Below are 16,857 nucleotides of genomic sequence, written 5' to 3'. Positions count from 1 at the left end.
TGAGAAGATATATTGAAAAAAAGTGCTCCAGGGTCCCCGCAGGCGGGCGGGACTAGTCTACGCTTATGACTATGCATGGAAATTCCCTACGAGAGAACTTTTAATAGTACTGCCTGCAAGGCCTTGCTAGGCCACAGACAAAATAAAATATCTTACAGTTTCAGTTGCAAAGGGTCTGTTTTGCAGAATCCACACCAGGCCACATACTTGACTCAGCACTTGGCATAAACAGTCTTCATAGATGGGTGCTTGGCAACAAAGATGACACCCTCAGTCTCAGGTGGTAAATGAAATGCAGTCAACTGCTCATGCTCAATGTCTATATTCCTTCTCCTACATCACAGCCAAAACCTGGAACAACCTCCCGATCAACATTAGATGCGCCGCAACCTGCACTTCTTCAGGAAGTCCCTCAAAACCTGGCTCTTAGTCTGACCGGAGCTGCTCCACCTCCCCCGCCCCCGGCACCTTGAGACCCTAACTGGTGAGAAGCACCCTTTAAAAAATATTATTTGTATGTAGATTCCACATGTTTGAGTGCAGAACCTTGTCCTGCTGCAACAGAAGATTCTCCAACCTGGAAGGACAGATATTTCTGCCCAAAAGTTCTGGTCATCACACTTTGGTCATTCCTGATCTTCTTCAGAACTAAGGCAGGAGAGACAGCAGCTGAAAGGTTTACAGAACTCTTATGATCCACTCTAGCTAGAATGCGTCCCATCGACTGTGCATTCTTGAGACCTCCAATGTGCAGACGTTTTGACACTCTGCTTTCTTAATAGTATTGAAAAGATTGCTGTCAGCAGATTCCCTGCACCACCTTGAAGTGCAACTGCTATTCATGATCTGTCAGGTGTCACCGGCTGAGCTTGTATGCCCTGCCATTTAAATATCCCTCTAGCTGGTTCATGATCAGTGGAAATTCCCTAATGTTTCAGCCAAATCCAGACCCTCAGAGCTTCTTGGCACAATACACAGGACTCAAACCATCCTGCTTGCTGTAATCCCACATGGCAGTGGTGCTGTCCTTGAGGACCTGAACAAGCCTTTTCCTGATGGATGGAAGGAAAGCCTACAGGACCATTAGCTGTATGTGGAGTAGGGCTCCCTCTGTAGACCAGAGCCGTCGGACCTCCACCTCACCCAGATGACCTCCCCGACCCAGGAATGACACAAAAGTCACCAAGTTAGCTCTGGATGAGGAAGGAAAAGAGGTCTGCAGCTGGTCAGGTTGCATTCCAGCAACCACCACTGCAGATTTATTGCAGTCTTCTCTGAAACATGGATTATATCCACCAGATTCCCTTGGTGCATGGTCAATTGAGATTTAAGATTCCAGTACAGAGCCTGCATGTACCTCTTGGTGAAGTGACAAAGCAGGATGCATGAAGATAATGGGCCGAAACGAGTCAAAATCTGCTGTCTAGGACTGAGGCTGAACCATTGGAATCATTGCCTGAATGTCTCGGACTCGTTTTGTCACAGGAAAGGCCCTGACCTGCTACCTGTCAAGAATAGCTCCTATAAAAGGAAGCATTTATGAACGAGTAAGGAATGTTGGCTGTTCCAGCAGAGTCCAGGTGAAATCATTAGGACCGTGTCCTACTTTTAAGAAATGAGCTGTTAGACGCGTCGCTTGTTTGCGACATCGAACTGTGCTTTTATGTTCACATATACGAGTTCTTATTTTTCTTGTCGTCATGCCAACATATCTTTTCGTGCATGGACAAGTGATGAGATAGATGGTATTCTCACTATTGCAATTTGTGAATTTACGCTGTTGCCATGGTCGAACAATAGGGACAGGTCTAATAGCTCATTTCTTAGATGTAGGACACGGTCCTAATGATTTCACATGGACTGTGCTGGAACAGCCAACCATCCCAGACCATTGCCCGGATGTAAGCACATTTTTGTTTAAAAAAGAACAGAAATTGGTCTATAAGCTTAATAGCGACAAGGAGGGCCTAAATGAACTGATACCCTGGATGTCGCTATGAAGGAATTCTGTATCTACATGGCTATATCATTACCAATGTAAACCTTCTAATCAAATACACCTAGTTATGAGGGTTTAATCACTATTTTCCATTTAAACTGTAATGGCGATCAAATTAAAACACCTTAAATATCTTTGAATAACATTGGATCTACTGTTGTAACATTATCAACAGTTGCTAATGGCCTCAGTCTAAGAACAACAGTTGCTAATGGCCTCAGTCTAAGAACAGTGGCTCTAGGCTTTTCTTATTCTTGGTAAAGTACTCATTAGCTTTGATTGTTTTAAAACACGAGAAATGGCTCGAATTTGTGTTTTTATCCTAGCCGCAGTATAAATGCGCTAGACATGATGTCAGTATGTGCTCTAAAGAGCGAGTTCACTGTAATTCGTCACAAGCATAGTGAATTTGCTAGCAATTGGCTTTTGGAAAATATAATTATATTTCAAAGTTTCATACATTCGTACTGCAAGACCCAGCATCTCTTGCGCAATAGGCATTTTGTCAAAATTGAGAAAATATATCGGTGTTCCAAAGTGCTATGCATTCGCACTACAAGATCCATAAATTTTACAACATTTCTTGTGCAATTAGCCCCTTGGACATATTGAAAATATGAACACATAAAAATATAATTATATTTCTAAGTTTCGAACATTCACACTACAAGACACAGCATTCCGTGTGTGATTACGTACACGCAAAGCGGAGACGAACGTTCAAATAGACCGCGCCCTATCCATTCGGTGCCTCCCCAGTCTAGCGCAGAGGAATGCCTGGAGACACCGACAGATAGGTGAGCATGGTAGCGGTCAGTTCCATCGTGTGTGTTTGTTAGATGCACGATGCGCGCAGAGTCAGAGTGTGCTCCCGTCTAGCGGGAAGTAATCATGTTTCGTGAATGAGACGACAATTGCTCGCTCTTTCAGCTTGGCGAATCCACTTATAGTTTTGTTTCCCTTGACCGGTGCATTGTTTCTTACTCGTACCCGGCTTGAAAACTTGTCTGCCTGGTACCGAAAAATTGATTTGCCTGATGTTGAAGGAGTCACTAATTGCCGAAGAGCAAGATAATATCTGTTTGTGTGCTTGCTAATCACGCGGCCCCTCCCCGATGTTAAAATATCCCACAATTGAGTCGCACTTCGGCTTAGATAGTGTTATATTCTCAGAATACCATAGCATTCTCCCATCGACGAAGTAAATGTAAATGTAGAGATCGAGCATAACAACTGTCTTGGGTAAAAGTGAAGTGGGCTCATGATTATTGAGGCAAACTAGATGTGAAACTCGACACTACAAACTATTCATAGTGTCTTTAAAATTTGGATATTAATGTGGATTTTACTTCCCTATGGGATTAACGGCGGAATGCTTTTGTAATTATGTATCTTTTCATAACAGAGCCGTGCTCCTCAATTACCTGAGCTGCAGCCAGGTGAGGTGAAGCGCTAGCCCCACACAAATTGGGTGAGTGATAACACGTTAAAATATATGTAATGACATGATCACAGAAATAACACTACTGATGAGTGTATTTTTTTCAAAAATGTTTGTTTCTTTTCACTTTCTTCTCTCGTTGACATGACTACTTTTAGATTGTGGCGGAGTATCTGTACCTGACAAACAGGTGATATGATTCCTTTTTATCTTTCTCACTATATTTGACAGCAGTAGCAACACCTAGGTCCTGATGAATGCATAGGCACTTTTCCTCGTATGCAGAAACATGTTGACCACTCGCTGAGCGGATATTTTGTTAAATCTGCTGTCTCACTATTGTTTTTATGTTTAGGGAGCTGAGAGAAAACATTAAAGCTTCCACTTCTACTCAGTCTCACCTAATTTTATTCACTTCACTAACTATTCACTTGCACTGTTTTTTTCAGTTGTCACACCACACTGACACCACTCAGTAGATACAAATTCAGGGTCTTCTTGCTCTCACAGTCCTCTCTTTCAACTTGTGTGACTGTGTGCACACTAACTCCTGGATAAGGAGAACCCAAATGATGTAAAAGTGGTGGAACAGATCGACAACTGATGGGAAAATTCTCACCTTGGGTATGTGTCGCACGTGAATTTGTTTACATGGTATCACGTGTTGTCACGGTTTAATTTAATTTAATTTAGTTCACAATCCCTCTTTTTGTCATGTCAATGGTCGTTTGTGATTAGAGTGTTTTTGACTCCTGGATACTTTCTGTGTGAATTAACAACTGACTATGGCAACATGACCTTTAACAGCCAGATGGGCAGTGGCCATGAACACCCAAGGGAAGTTGGTCAGGGCAAAGGGGATAAAAGTGAATTAAAAAGGCTCCTGGCTGACCTTAAACTGCACATAATGCCTCTGAGACTGCAGGGTGGGCACTTGAAAGTATGTTTCCTGCAGGTCAAAGGCTATTTGCAGTTGCCTGGTTCCAGGGCAGATAGAACTAGGGCCAGTGTGAGCATTCAGAATGCAAAGATCAAAAATCAGATGAAGGTATTCAACCTTCCTTTATCTCTGAGGACAGAACCCTCTTGAAGGCCCCTTTGACTAGTAGAGCTAGCACCTCTTGTAGTTAAATTGATAGGTGCTTCTAGTAGAGCCCTTCTGATGTGGGCACAAGCAGCGGGTGGTGTTGAAAGATTCGAGAGAGTATAGCCCGACTGGACAATCTGGAGGACCCATCTGCAGGTGTGGTGGACTGCCAAATAGGGAAAAAAAATTAAGTCCTGCCTCTGGCAGATTGGCTGTGTGTTGCTAACAAAGGGGCTTGGAGGCTGATGCTGCAGGGGAGGGTTACTGGGAAAATCAATGCCCCTGGTGACCTGTACAATGTCTATCTGGTCAGTTTGTGTCACTTGTGGGACTTTGTACGTGCACAAATTGTTAATAAATCCTGCCACTCGCTTTTACGTCAAGTCGTACAAAGTGTGTTGTTTCCTAGTCAGATTGTCTATTGTTGAGATTTGTGAGAACTTTTACTTATGTGTCCATCTTGTACTTGTTATGTTGAAAGCCTTTTCCCATAAGTCATTCTTTTAATTTCCTAGAATTTAAAGAGTTTGTAAGACATTGGGTTATTAGGTAAGAGGGTTGTTAGAAATGGCTAGGGTATGCACCTAAGCTATGTAGAACCCCCCACTCTGGTCAGGGCAAGTAAGTTAAACACCAAAGATAACCTGTGTTCACCCTCTGGTAGCTTGTCACAGAGTAGACAGGCTTATCAACAAGGCAATGTATAATGTGTTTGTTCAACTCACTCATCCAGAAAGATAATGTATTCAACACAAAAGAGACTCCACACAGCATTATATACAAAATATGTATAGTATATAAGGCATAAAACAAGCCCAAACAACATGATTCCTTAATACAGTGCATACTATTCCAATACTGAGCTATTACTTGTTATCCCGGACAATGCAAGAATCAAAATGACATACATCATAACATCAGTGCATGTAATGCCAGTTAGAGGGAAAACACATACTTCACAAATATCACCTTAAGCACATCAGTAAAGGTAAAGAAACATGGAACCAGAATCGCCTGCCCTCCTATTAACAGGGATATGCTAATCACTATGGCCTAGTTACAATGAGTGCATTAGGAAACTGAGTAGGACGGTTGGGAACTTGCGCACCTACTACATATGCTACGGTAATCCTTGGATCACCTTCTCCTAAAGGCAAGGAAAACTCTTGTCCTACCCTTCAGTATAATGCAGAACTTCAATAGCTTTACTGAAGGAACAAGGTACTTACCTTCAGTAACAATGTATCTGGTAGAGGCACTGGGGCTTATTTACAAGCACCTTGCACCAACGGTGCGTCACTCTTTCCCATGTTAAAAGTGACACACCGGCGGACACAGATTTCTTAACTTGTTAATTATCCCCAGGTGTCAGACTGGATCCGGAAACATTTTCCAGTAGTACCTCTCTGTTCTGGCAGACAGCGCTGCATGAGTCCGTTACAACATCGGCTCCGAATGTGACGTCAGAGGAGCCATATAAGTCCCAACCTGGTGCACTAACATCAGTTTCTTTCTGAACATTCTGCGCGGAATGCAGAGACACCATAGAAACAGAATGTTGAAACAGTGTGCCAAAAAGATGAAAAATCTGTACAACATGAGAAATAGAATTAAAAGCATGATAAGACCAGGCATGGTCTTTTTAGGAAAAGGGTCAAGGAATCATTGATGCACGAGCCATGTCAAACACTGTGCAATGATGATAATGCAGCGCAGAAGGGAAATAATTTCCCACTCCACTGAACTTGTACCAAGGGGAAACAGATGGAATGGCAACCCCATGTAGGAAAGATCCGACATGATTAGAAGTCAGTAGGATTTCACCATAAGAAAGCAGTGATAGGTGGAGTAGAAAAACCCCAGTGTGGAAAGGAAGGACCACTCCCATGTCCAAGGTCACTTAACCAGGGAAATGAGAGAATTGGTAATGTTATGACCAGACCTCAAATGGTGTTTGCAGAGTGGGGAGGATGGCTGGGGCGTTAAGGAATCTGTGGCTAGACTATAACAGATATGTTGCTACCAATGGTAAGTAACCTCCTCATCTGATAGAGACATCTAGCAGCAGACTCCTGAACTTGTGAATTAGATACCATAGCCATACTCCCTAGGAGAAGTGTGGCTCAGGGGTTAGAGGCAGCAGACCCGGAAGCTGAGATCGGCCCTGGACCAGGGTTCAATTCCCCGCCTCGGCGGGTCTTGGGCTCAAAATTCCACGGACTCGATAATTCTCGCTCTGGTGCCTTCTCGACTCACGGGTTCACACTCTGCGACTCTGGGCAATAGCTTGCTTAATCTCCACAACGGCCTCTCGTGGCAGGATGCCCGGCTTTCACCTTGTGGATACCCTGCCGGGGTTATCTCACAGGGGAATACCAGGACGGGTTCCCTAAGCAAGTGCCGGGAAACCCTTTGTGGGTAGCTGTGCGCTATATAAGCTCAAATACATTTACATTTACATAGGAGGATGGTCTGCGAGCAGACCCAAAATGGTGACAAGAAAGACTAGCTGGCCGAGAGTAAGACTGACCATCCTCACTCAGAAGAGATCAAAAGAGAGCTGCCTTTTTCATCCCCACTTGGTAGAGAAAAAAAGAGAACTGCTCTTTCGTTGAAAGCCTGGTAAGGACTACACCAAAATGCAAACAAATACCATGCACATTGAGAAAGGTGCACGCCACCTCATAGGCTTTTTGGCGCTGGAGTACAGATCCCCATTGTTACCCAACTCTACGGGACAGATCCAAATGGGAGAAAGGCTTAGAGGACCACCAGAATTTGTACATAAGACCGCGAGGAGGATTAGAGGTCCCCGCACTGCACACAATAGAGGGCTGAGCTACAAGACCCGGCTAGTCAGAGGATGGCATCTATCATGGAATAACAGAACTTGTTGACCAGAGGAGCCAAAAGGCAACTACTATACTGAATTCCAAATTACAAAGATAGTAAGAGAAACAGCAAAGGGACATCTCCAAGCACAAAAAGATCAATTAACTCCCCCACCGCAAGGCGTGGAAGAACAGACCAAGATTTGAAAAAGAGTAACAGATAACCCAGGCTTAGGAGGAAATCCTATGCAAAAAATACCTGACAACAGTCAGAATGTAGTATGCAAACCCCCAAGGTACACTAAAACTTAGGCATGACAAGAAGCACATGAGAGTTCCGGTCCTGATAAGGAACAAACAGAAGAGAACCATCAGAGCCAACTCACCGACCTCCTGTAGGGGAAGGTCCTAGAGAAACAAATCATACACCAAACGAAGAAGTGGTTCTACTTTGGAGAAGGTCCATTATCCTGTTTCCTTGTCTCAGCCCCCACCCCCCTTTTTTTGGTAACAAAAGACATGGATCTGGAGACAGAAATGTAATTAGACCAGACCAAAAACAACTCAGAAACTCAGCATGACGCGGGCTTAGAGGCCAGTGTAACCAACACATGGTCAAAAAGGCAATTATTTAAACATGTAAAAATTCAAACACTATCCTACTAATATGCCCATGAGGAAATTTATGTTGCTTCCCAATAATACGCAGCAACGCCCAAAAGACACTCAATGTGCACAGCGAGACACACAAAGCTAAACCAGCTCTGAGTACCAAATGACATAATAGAGAAAAGAGGGATAGCCCCTCCAAGAATAGAGCGGGGGACTAGGCTGAAAAGACAAAGTTGCCTGCTAGAAGAATCCCAACAGGCACGCTCTCCCCAAGGGAAATAGACATGAAAGAGTGAAAGAGAACACTTGTCAAACAAGCACGCACAACACGTGGCAGCTAGAGGGTCAAGATGAAGAAAACAATAGAGTCCTGGAAGTTACCGAATGGGATATCTAGGTGGAATTATCATCTGACAAGACGGGTGAGCAAAAACATACCCCATCGGAAGCCCAACAAGGGCACATAAATATACAGATCATAGATCCATAAAATAATCTTGCAACGGCCATGAGGCATAGGGGATAACATAACATAATAGAAAGGGACAGTACCGGGAAAGCCCAGGCTGTCTCCCATTCGAATACCCACCAGACTGACCCTGCTGGGCTTCCGAATCAGACAAAAGTCAATGCATTCAAGATGGCATGGCCATATGTTTACCGACATTGGAGGGATTTGAACCCCAGTCATGGGGTTGCCTGTACTATAATATATCACTGCTGAGGCTACGGGTCCTTAGTGGCAACAAAAATCTCCATGGAGATAGCCAGATTCAAACTCCAACCAGAAGGGGTAGCATAAAGCAATACTGGTGTACGTGACAACAGGTCAAACGATGCAAACATCCTGCAGCCCACAGCAGAAAAGCAATCAATCGAAGAGATAAATATAACCTGAGTCAATAAGTTAATTGCCTCAAGGAAGGTTACGTCGCGATTGTAACAATCGAAAAATAAGTGTCTGCATGGAAGGATGGAGAAGGAATAAGCTCCAAAGCAGTGTACACACAAAAAGGATGTATTAACTGCATAATAGAGAATTCTTATACAGAGCGAATCCAAAAACACTACCTACAGGTAGAAGAAGACCCCATGCACGGTCTCAAGAAAGACTACTAGTCACCAACACAAGAGGACCTGAACGAAAAACAGGGGTGAGGGTGGGGGGGTTTCTGGCAAGGCAGGAACACCCTATCTGGTAACTGATACCATAAATGCCAAACAACAGCATTGTAAGAACAAAACAAAAAGGGGGAACCTTAAATGGACATCCCCTTTCGATCGTAGAATGAGTAAAAAGAATGTAGGGGCAGACTAAGGGTCCGACCAACCCCAGCTGTCCCAAAACCTTTGTAAAGCCGTATCTGCTTGGTCACCAAATAGGTGAACCCCATCAAAGGGCCTGTGAAGTAAGACTGATTGGACAGCCTCTGAAAATCCAGAAGTGCGAAGCCATGCACGCCAGTGCAAAGCTACAGCAGATGCCATGGCTCAGCCAATGGAATCAGTGGAGTCCTTTCCACACCGGACAAGCAATCTGACCGCCTGGCGACGTCCGAATTCAACTGGTTCAGTCGACTCTATTAGTTTCTGGAAACAAGGGAAATAGATGTGCCATGGAATCCTACAAGACATGAGAAAACCATTTGAGGACGCAAATCGTGTAAGTGTAGCGCAACATCGCACTGGTGGAAGTCTTACTTTTGGGACTCTTTGTCAAATGAGGAAGGTTTCCCTAATCATGGGAAGCTGTAGCAGCAAGGACCACGAAACTGTGGTGAGTTGGCTGACAAATGTGGTATGTGGGGTCATCAGGCAGGGCAGTACGTATTGGCAAGAGTATGGTCCACAGGAATCCCTGCCTTAGGTTTAGAACATGCCCCAGTAAAATATCGGAAAGTGCCTCATAAAAGGGGAGCACTGGTTCAATTTCCAAGAGGTCAGGATTAATAACCTCAAAGAGAGGGTTTGTAGATTGCTTCACCGTAGGCAGAGTCAAACGTAAGACATCAGATACTCTTTTCAACTCGTCCACCAAGGAATAACTTGTCTCGGAGGCAAGGCCAAAAGAAGATAAAAGAGTAGAAGCAAGGGATGAATCTGTATGTATGTATGTATGTATAATGTATGTATAACACACTTGTAAAGCACTTCTGTCACCCAACGGGCATCCTGGCGCTGAGATCAAACAGATCCTGAAACACAGTCAATGCGGAGTCAACAAAAGCTACCCTGACCTAGGGAACAGGTGTGTTTTTAATTCTTTTTTAAAAGAAAGAAGGTTTCCTGAGCATCTGAGCGACAGTGGTAGATCATTCCACAACTTAGATGCCGTGAAGCCAAAAGAGCGGCCACCCATTCGCTTTCTCCGAATCTTGGGGACAACAACCAAATGGGCAGAGGCAGATCGGAGAGATCTCGTGGGGGTGTACCAGGAGAACATCTCCTGTAAGGGCAGCGGTCCCGCTCCATGCAAGGCCCGAAAAACCAGGCATAAAGCTTTGAACTCAATCTGCTGAGGGATGGGAAGCCAATGAAAGTCTCTAAGTGCTGCGGAAGATGAGTCAAAGCGTTGACGGGAAAGTGCTATCTTGGCCGCGAAATTCTGTACACGTTTTAGCTTGCCTATCGCTGTGACAGGTGCCCCCAGAAACAGTGCATTGCAGTAATCGAGTCTGCTTAGAATGATACTACGCAATACTTCTGGTCTGGCATGGGCGGGGAGTAGAGGAAGAATCTTCCGAAGGGAACGCAGCAGACCCATACAGGTAGACACTGTTTTATCAATGAAACCATCCAGTTGAAGATTAGGTTCCATTGTCACTCCCAGGTTCCGAACCGAGGTAGCTGCTTCTGCCGTGCCCTGAAAGGAGGGAGGCCAGAAGTCCTGTGGTAGGGGTCGAGAGACCCGGTCCGCAGAGCAATGCAACACCTCCGTCTTGGAGCTGTTGAATTGCAGCGAGTTGTTACTCAGCCATGATGCCGTGGTGACCATACAATGGTGAAAGGACTCCTGGGACACCGCGTTCTCTCCTTCGAAGGAGAAAATGAGCTAGGTGTCATCAGCGTAGTTGGTGACTGAGATGCCAAAAGATCTAATTAGCTTGACCAGGGGGTGGAGGTAGAGATTAAAAAGAATGGGGCTAATAGCCGAGCCCTGGGGTACTCGCTGACCGACCCTTTTGATGATAGACTTAAAGGGGGGTAGGGCAACCACCTGATGTCTATTGGCCAAGTATGATACAAGCCAATCCAGGGCCAGGCCCGTCACACCAGCCTCCTCCAGTCTCCTGGTCAAGATGGCATGACTGACTGTATCGAACGCTGCTGACATGTCGAGCAGCACTATAAAGGCTACTCGTCCATAGTCGGCACGCGAACGAAGGTCACTCAAGACAGTCACCAAAGCTGATTCGGTTCCATGCGCTGGTCTGAAACCAAACTGCACCGCATCCAGACAATCATTAACTTCCAAAAAACTGGACAGGTGTTTCGTGATGAGTTTTTCCAGAATCTTAATAGGGAAGGGAAGTAATGAAATGGGTCTGTAGTTAGCGGGCATAAGGGGTCTAGTGATTCTTTCTTCAGCAGTGGAGAAACAACCGCTAATTTCCAGCTGTCCGGGACCTGGGCGGATTCAAGAGATTGGCAGCAAATTGCATGGAGAGGAGGAAACAGCTCTTCCCTAAAAACCTTCTAGAGTTTGTGCGGAAGTACGTCGAGAGGAGAGCCAGAGGATACACTATCCGCTAGAGCACCAAACTCTGCGAACGACGGAAGAGGAAAGCTATCCAGCCTGGCTTTCCCGGCCTCCATCTCAGATGTAAGTGAGTGAGCAGTCTCTGGTGTCATAGGACTCAAGTTACTCAAGATGGTCGCGATCTTGTCTTCGAAGGCCTTGGCCAGCGAATCGCATAGTAACTGAGAGGCTGGGATAGCTGTGGTAGTACAGGCCGGTCGTGACAGCTCGTTGACAATTTTAAACAAAGCCTGTGCTTTGTTTGACGCTGACAGTAAAGTCTCCTCCAAAAACTTCGCTTTTGCACACTTAATCTGTGTCTTACAGGCTGCCAACTCCTGTTTGAAGAGAACCTTATCCGATACCAGATAATGTCTCCTCCATCTCCGCTCTGCTCGTTTGCACTGATGTTTAAGTTGGAGGAGTTCCCTCGAGAACCATGGCATGGGAGTTTTTGTTCTATCTCGCATTTTTCTTAGCGGAGCCAACATATCCAAAGAGGTCGTAATTTGCTGGGTGAGGGCATTGTAGCTTTCATCCACATTGCCTGCCAGCTGAAAGGCTTCAGAGAGCAGATTTGGGAGAGTTGCGCCTCTCAAAAGCCTGGACCATTGTCTCCCAGTCCTAGCCATTCCCGTGCTACTGGTCGTAGACTAGCCCATCAGGATAGCTAAGGAGAAAAGGTCTAGGGCGTGGTCCGTCCAGCATTGTGGAAGGATGTTTCTGACCCTTACCTGACTAGAGTCAGCAAAGATCAAATCCAAAGCATGTCCCCTCTGGTGAATCTAGCCCACTCGCTTCACCCAACTCAGCAATCCAGTCCAAAAGCACTGGTTGCTCAAAGGGAACCAGCCCCTAATGTCCTTCCACCAACTGCTCTTGTGAATAACCCACAGAAACTATTGGTACAGAAAACAGCTCCATAAATGACAACAAAAGGTGTCAAAATGGCACCATATCAACGTAATTATGAGAAGGTGAAAGAGCGTCAGTTGACTCTGATAGTGACGCAGACACAATCAATCAATGAATCAATCATAGCATTTGTATAGCGGACTACTCACCCGGAGGCTCTCAAGGCGCTTGGGGGAAGGGGGACTGCTAATGCTCGAACAGCCAGGTCTTGAGTTGTCTCCTGAAGGCGAGATGGTTCTGGGTCAACCGCAGGAGGGTGGGGAGGGAGTTCCATGTCTTGTCCGCCAGGTAGGAAAAGGATCTTCCTCCGGCGGTGGCTCTTCGGATGCGTGGTACGGCGGCGAGAGCGAGGCTTGTCAAACGTAGCTGGCGGGTCGGCGTGTAGAAGGTAAAGCGGTCGTTGAGGTACTTGGGGCCCAGGTCGTGGAGGGACATGTGTGCATGGGTGAGGAGTCTGAACGTGATTCTCTTGCTGACGGGGAGTCAGTGCAGGTCCCTCAGGTGGCCGGAGATGTGGCTGCGTTGGGGGATGTCCAGGATGAGTCGGGCGGAGGCGTTCTGGATGCGTTGGAGTCTTTTCTGTAGCTTGGCTGTGGTTCCAGCATAGAGGGTGTTTCCGTAGTCCAGTTGGCTTGTGACTAGTGCCTGGGTGACCGTCTTCCTGGTTTCGGTCGGGATCCATCGGAAGATCTTGCGGAGCATGCGTAGGGTGTTGAAGCATGTGAGGAGACGGCGTTGACTTGTCTGGTCATCGAAGTGAGAAGTCCAGGATGAAGTCCAAGTTGCATGCGTGGTCTGTTGGCTTGGGTGCGCTGCCTAGGGCTGGGGGCCACCAGGAATCGTCCCAGGCGGAGGGCGATGGTCCCAGGATGAGGACTTCCGTCTTGTCTGAGTTCAGTTTCAGGCGGCTGTTCTTCATCCACTCGGCGATGTATTTCATCCCTTCGTGTAGGCTAGTTCTGGCGGTGGCGGGGTCTCTGGTGAGGGAGAGGATCAGTTGGGTGTCGTCGGCGTAGGAGATGATGTTGAGGTTGTGTTGGCGTGCGATGGCTGCAAGGGGTCTCATGTAGACGTTGAAGAGAGTGGGGCTGAGTGATGAACCTTGCGGTATGCCGCAGATTACTTTGGTGGCCTCGGATCGAAACGGGGGAGGCAGACTCTCTGTGTTCTTCCGGCGAGGAACAAAATGATCCATTCAAGTGCCTTCTCTTGGACACCTGTGTTGCTGAGGCGTTCGACTAGGGTGCGGTGGCAGACAGTATTGAACGCTGCGGAGAGGTCCAGGAGGATGAGGGCCGCTGTTTCCCCGTTGTCGAGCAGGGTTCTGATGTCATCGGTGGCTGCGATGAGGGCGGTCTCGGTGCTGTGGTTGGCTCAAAAATCGGACTGCGAGGGGTCAAGGGATCCGTTCGTCACGAGGAAGGCGGCAAGCTGTCTGTTGATGGTCTTCTCGATGACTTTGGCAGGAAAAGGGAGGAGCGAGATGGGGCGAGAGTTATTGAGGTCGGTGGGGTCCGCTGTTGGTTTCTTCAGTAGGGCGCTGAGCTCGGCGTGCTTCCAGCTCTCCGGGAAGGTGGCGGTGTTGAAGGAGATGATGATGTCCCGTAGTTGGGGTGCGATGATGGAGTCGGCCTTGTTGAAGACGTGGTGGGGGCAGGGGTCGGTTGGAGATCCGGAGTGGATGGTGTTCATCGTGCGGGCTGTGTCTTCGGTGGTCGTCGTGGTCCATGTGCAGAGGGTGGCGGTGGGGGGCGTTGGTTCGATGGTAGGGTGCGGGGATGGTGCGCCGAAGCTGTTATGGATGTTGGCAATCTTGCGGTGGAAGAAAGAGGCGAGAGAGTCGCAGAGGTCTTGTGAAGGAGTGATGTCATTGTTGCCGGTACTGGGGTTGGAGAACTCCTTGACGATGCTGAAGAGTTCCTTGCTGTCATGGGCGTTGTTGTCCAGCCGTTCCTTCAGTGTTTTCTTCTTGGTGGTGCGGATGAGCTGGTGGTGCTTGCGGGTGGCTTGTTTGAAGGTGGTCATGTTGTCTGTGGTCTGGTCGAGGAGCCAGGCTTTCTCAAGGGTGCAGCAGTTCTTCTTGGAGTCCTTGAGTTCGTCGGTGAACCAGGTGGCTTTCTTGCTTCTGGGTCTGCTGGGAGGGTTCTTCAGTGGCGCGAGGTCGCCTGCGCAGGCGGTCAGCCACTGTGTGAGGTTGCGGGCTGCTACGTTGGGGTCTGTTGTGCTGGCGGGCGGGTTCTGGCTGAGGGAGATGATGAGCTGCTCGGCGGTTATCTTGCTCCAGCTCCTGTGATGAACCTGTTGCGGGTGGTGGTGGGTCGTTGTTCTTCTGAAGCTGAATTGGACGCAGCTGTGGTCGATCCAGTGAAGTCCGGTGGAGTGGCTGAAGGTGATGTGCTTGCTGGATGAGAAGACGGGATCAAGCGTGTGGCCGGCATAGTGGGTGGGGGTGTTGACCAGTTGCTTGAGTCCGAGGTTTGCGAGGTTGTCCAGCAGGGCGGCGGTGTTGCGATCCTTGTTGTTCTCCAGGTGGAAGTTGAGAGTACTAGTAGCAGGATGTAGTCCGTGGAGGGGAGGGCGTACGGGCTGATGAAGTCTGTGATGTCTTCGCTGAAATGTGTGCGTGGTCCCGGGGGTCTGTAGATGAGGGGGCCTCTGAGGGTTGTCTTTGGGTCGGTGTGTATCTGGAAGTCGAGGTCCTCGGCGGCGGGGAAGGTGTCGTTGGAGTCGGTCGTGATGCGTATGGTGTTCTTGTGTACAATGGCGATGCCTCCTCCAGTCTGATTGACACGGTCCCTCCGGGTGATCTTGTATCCGTCCAGGATGGCGATGGCGGGCGCTGAGGAGGCGTTCATTCAGGTTTCCGTGAGGAAGGCGGCGTCTGGTGATGTGGTGTCGAGCAGGTTCCAGAGTTCGACGGAGCGGGTGTTGAGCAGGATGCACTTCAGGTGGTTGCTGCGGGTGCTCGGCTTGGCGGGTGCGGTGCAGGTTCGGAGGCAGGTGAATTTGCAAGCTTGGCATGTGAAGGGTCCGTGGGTGCATTTCGGGCTGGCTCGGTAGCAGGCGGGGGTTCCGCCGGTGTTGAGTGCGTTGAGGGTGGAGCCGTCGTAGGTCCGTCCTGTGGGAAGGCATCTACGGGGACAAGGGGTTCTGGCGCTGGGCGCGGTCCAGGTGTGGACGGGCGCAGATGGGCTTGCCTTTGGCGCTCCTTTGTCACACAATCGGCGCGTCCGCTGCGCGTGACCGCTGCGCGTCCGTGCGGTCGCCATTTAAGGCTAAGTGGGAGGGAGGAGCAGCTGGGATGTGGGAGCGGGGAGGACACAGAGAAAAGGGGGCATGGCCACGAGAACGATGGCGGGGAGCGGGGCTAGACAGGCAAAAATGGTAGATGCACAAAATACAACAAAATTACAACAAATTTACAACAAAAACCTAGATACAGCAGGGGTACTATACAGTGAGGCAGTGGCAACAGTACCAGCTAGGGAGGCAGGCAAAACGGCAGATCGAGACTGCGAGCAGCAGCGAGGGGCACACGAGGGGCACACACACAGCTGGGGGGCTGTGCGGCGCGGGGGTGTCTTGAGAACGGGTCACCCCAGACACAAGGTGGCCAGAAGAAACCAACTATGCAAAACTCCCCACAGCGTTGTGCACCAACTCCAGCTCGTGGCCCTTTGGCGCCGTAAAAACAATTGTCGGAAGAACCACCGAAGTCTCATCTGAGTCTGCCAGTGATAAAGGTGGGAGCTCTAAAGGCCCATGCACCGGCGCCCCTGTGTTCAAGACCCGGACTGTCACCAAGGGAGAACCTGTCGGCAATGATGCTGCGTATATGGCCACCTTGGGGCCCGCAGGCGCTCCAGAGGAAGGTGAGGGCCGAAGATAAGAAGAAGAGCATTGTAATACTCGAACATCTGTTTCCAAGTTGTCTCAGCTCTAGGAAAGACAGGGAGGCACAGGAGCGACGTCTGAGTGGAGGCCTCTGTGGCGAAACGTGAGGAGAGTGTCTGGAAACCACGTCGCGAGTCGAAAGAGCCATAGAAGGCCGCGACTTCGATCTCTTGTGGCACCTCGGCTGTCGGCCACGGTATTAAGAATGATGCTCACAGGAACGACCTTTGGACCTGCTAACTGCAGACCAGGATGAGGACCGACTTCTCAAGGAACTGGAAGTCGGTGACAACAGCGCTGTCAGGAGCCTAATTTGTCGCTCCCGCAGCACCTTCGACT

General features: G+C 48.3%; 1 protein-coding gene across 1 annotated transcript in view; it reads right to left on the bottom strand.

The window, feature by feature from the left end:
* The window catches only part of LOC147729342 (embryonic protein UVS.2-like), a 251,093-nt gene that overhangs the window by 42,396 nt on the left and 191,840 nt on the right, over positions 1-16,857 (bottom strand). The gene's annotated exons all lie outside the window — the stretch shown is intronic.

Source organism: Lissotriton vulgaris, chromosome 2_2, assembly GCF_964263255.1.
Source record: "Lissotriton vulgaris chromosome 2_2, aLisVul1.2, whole genome shotgun sequence".
Lineage (NCBI taxonomy): Eukaryota > Metazoa > Chordata > Amphibia > Caudata > Salamandridae > Lissotriton > Lissotriton vulgaris.
Note: the sequence above shows the minus strand (reverse complement) of the source record. Positions and strands in the feature narration are given on the sequence as shown.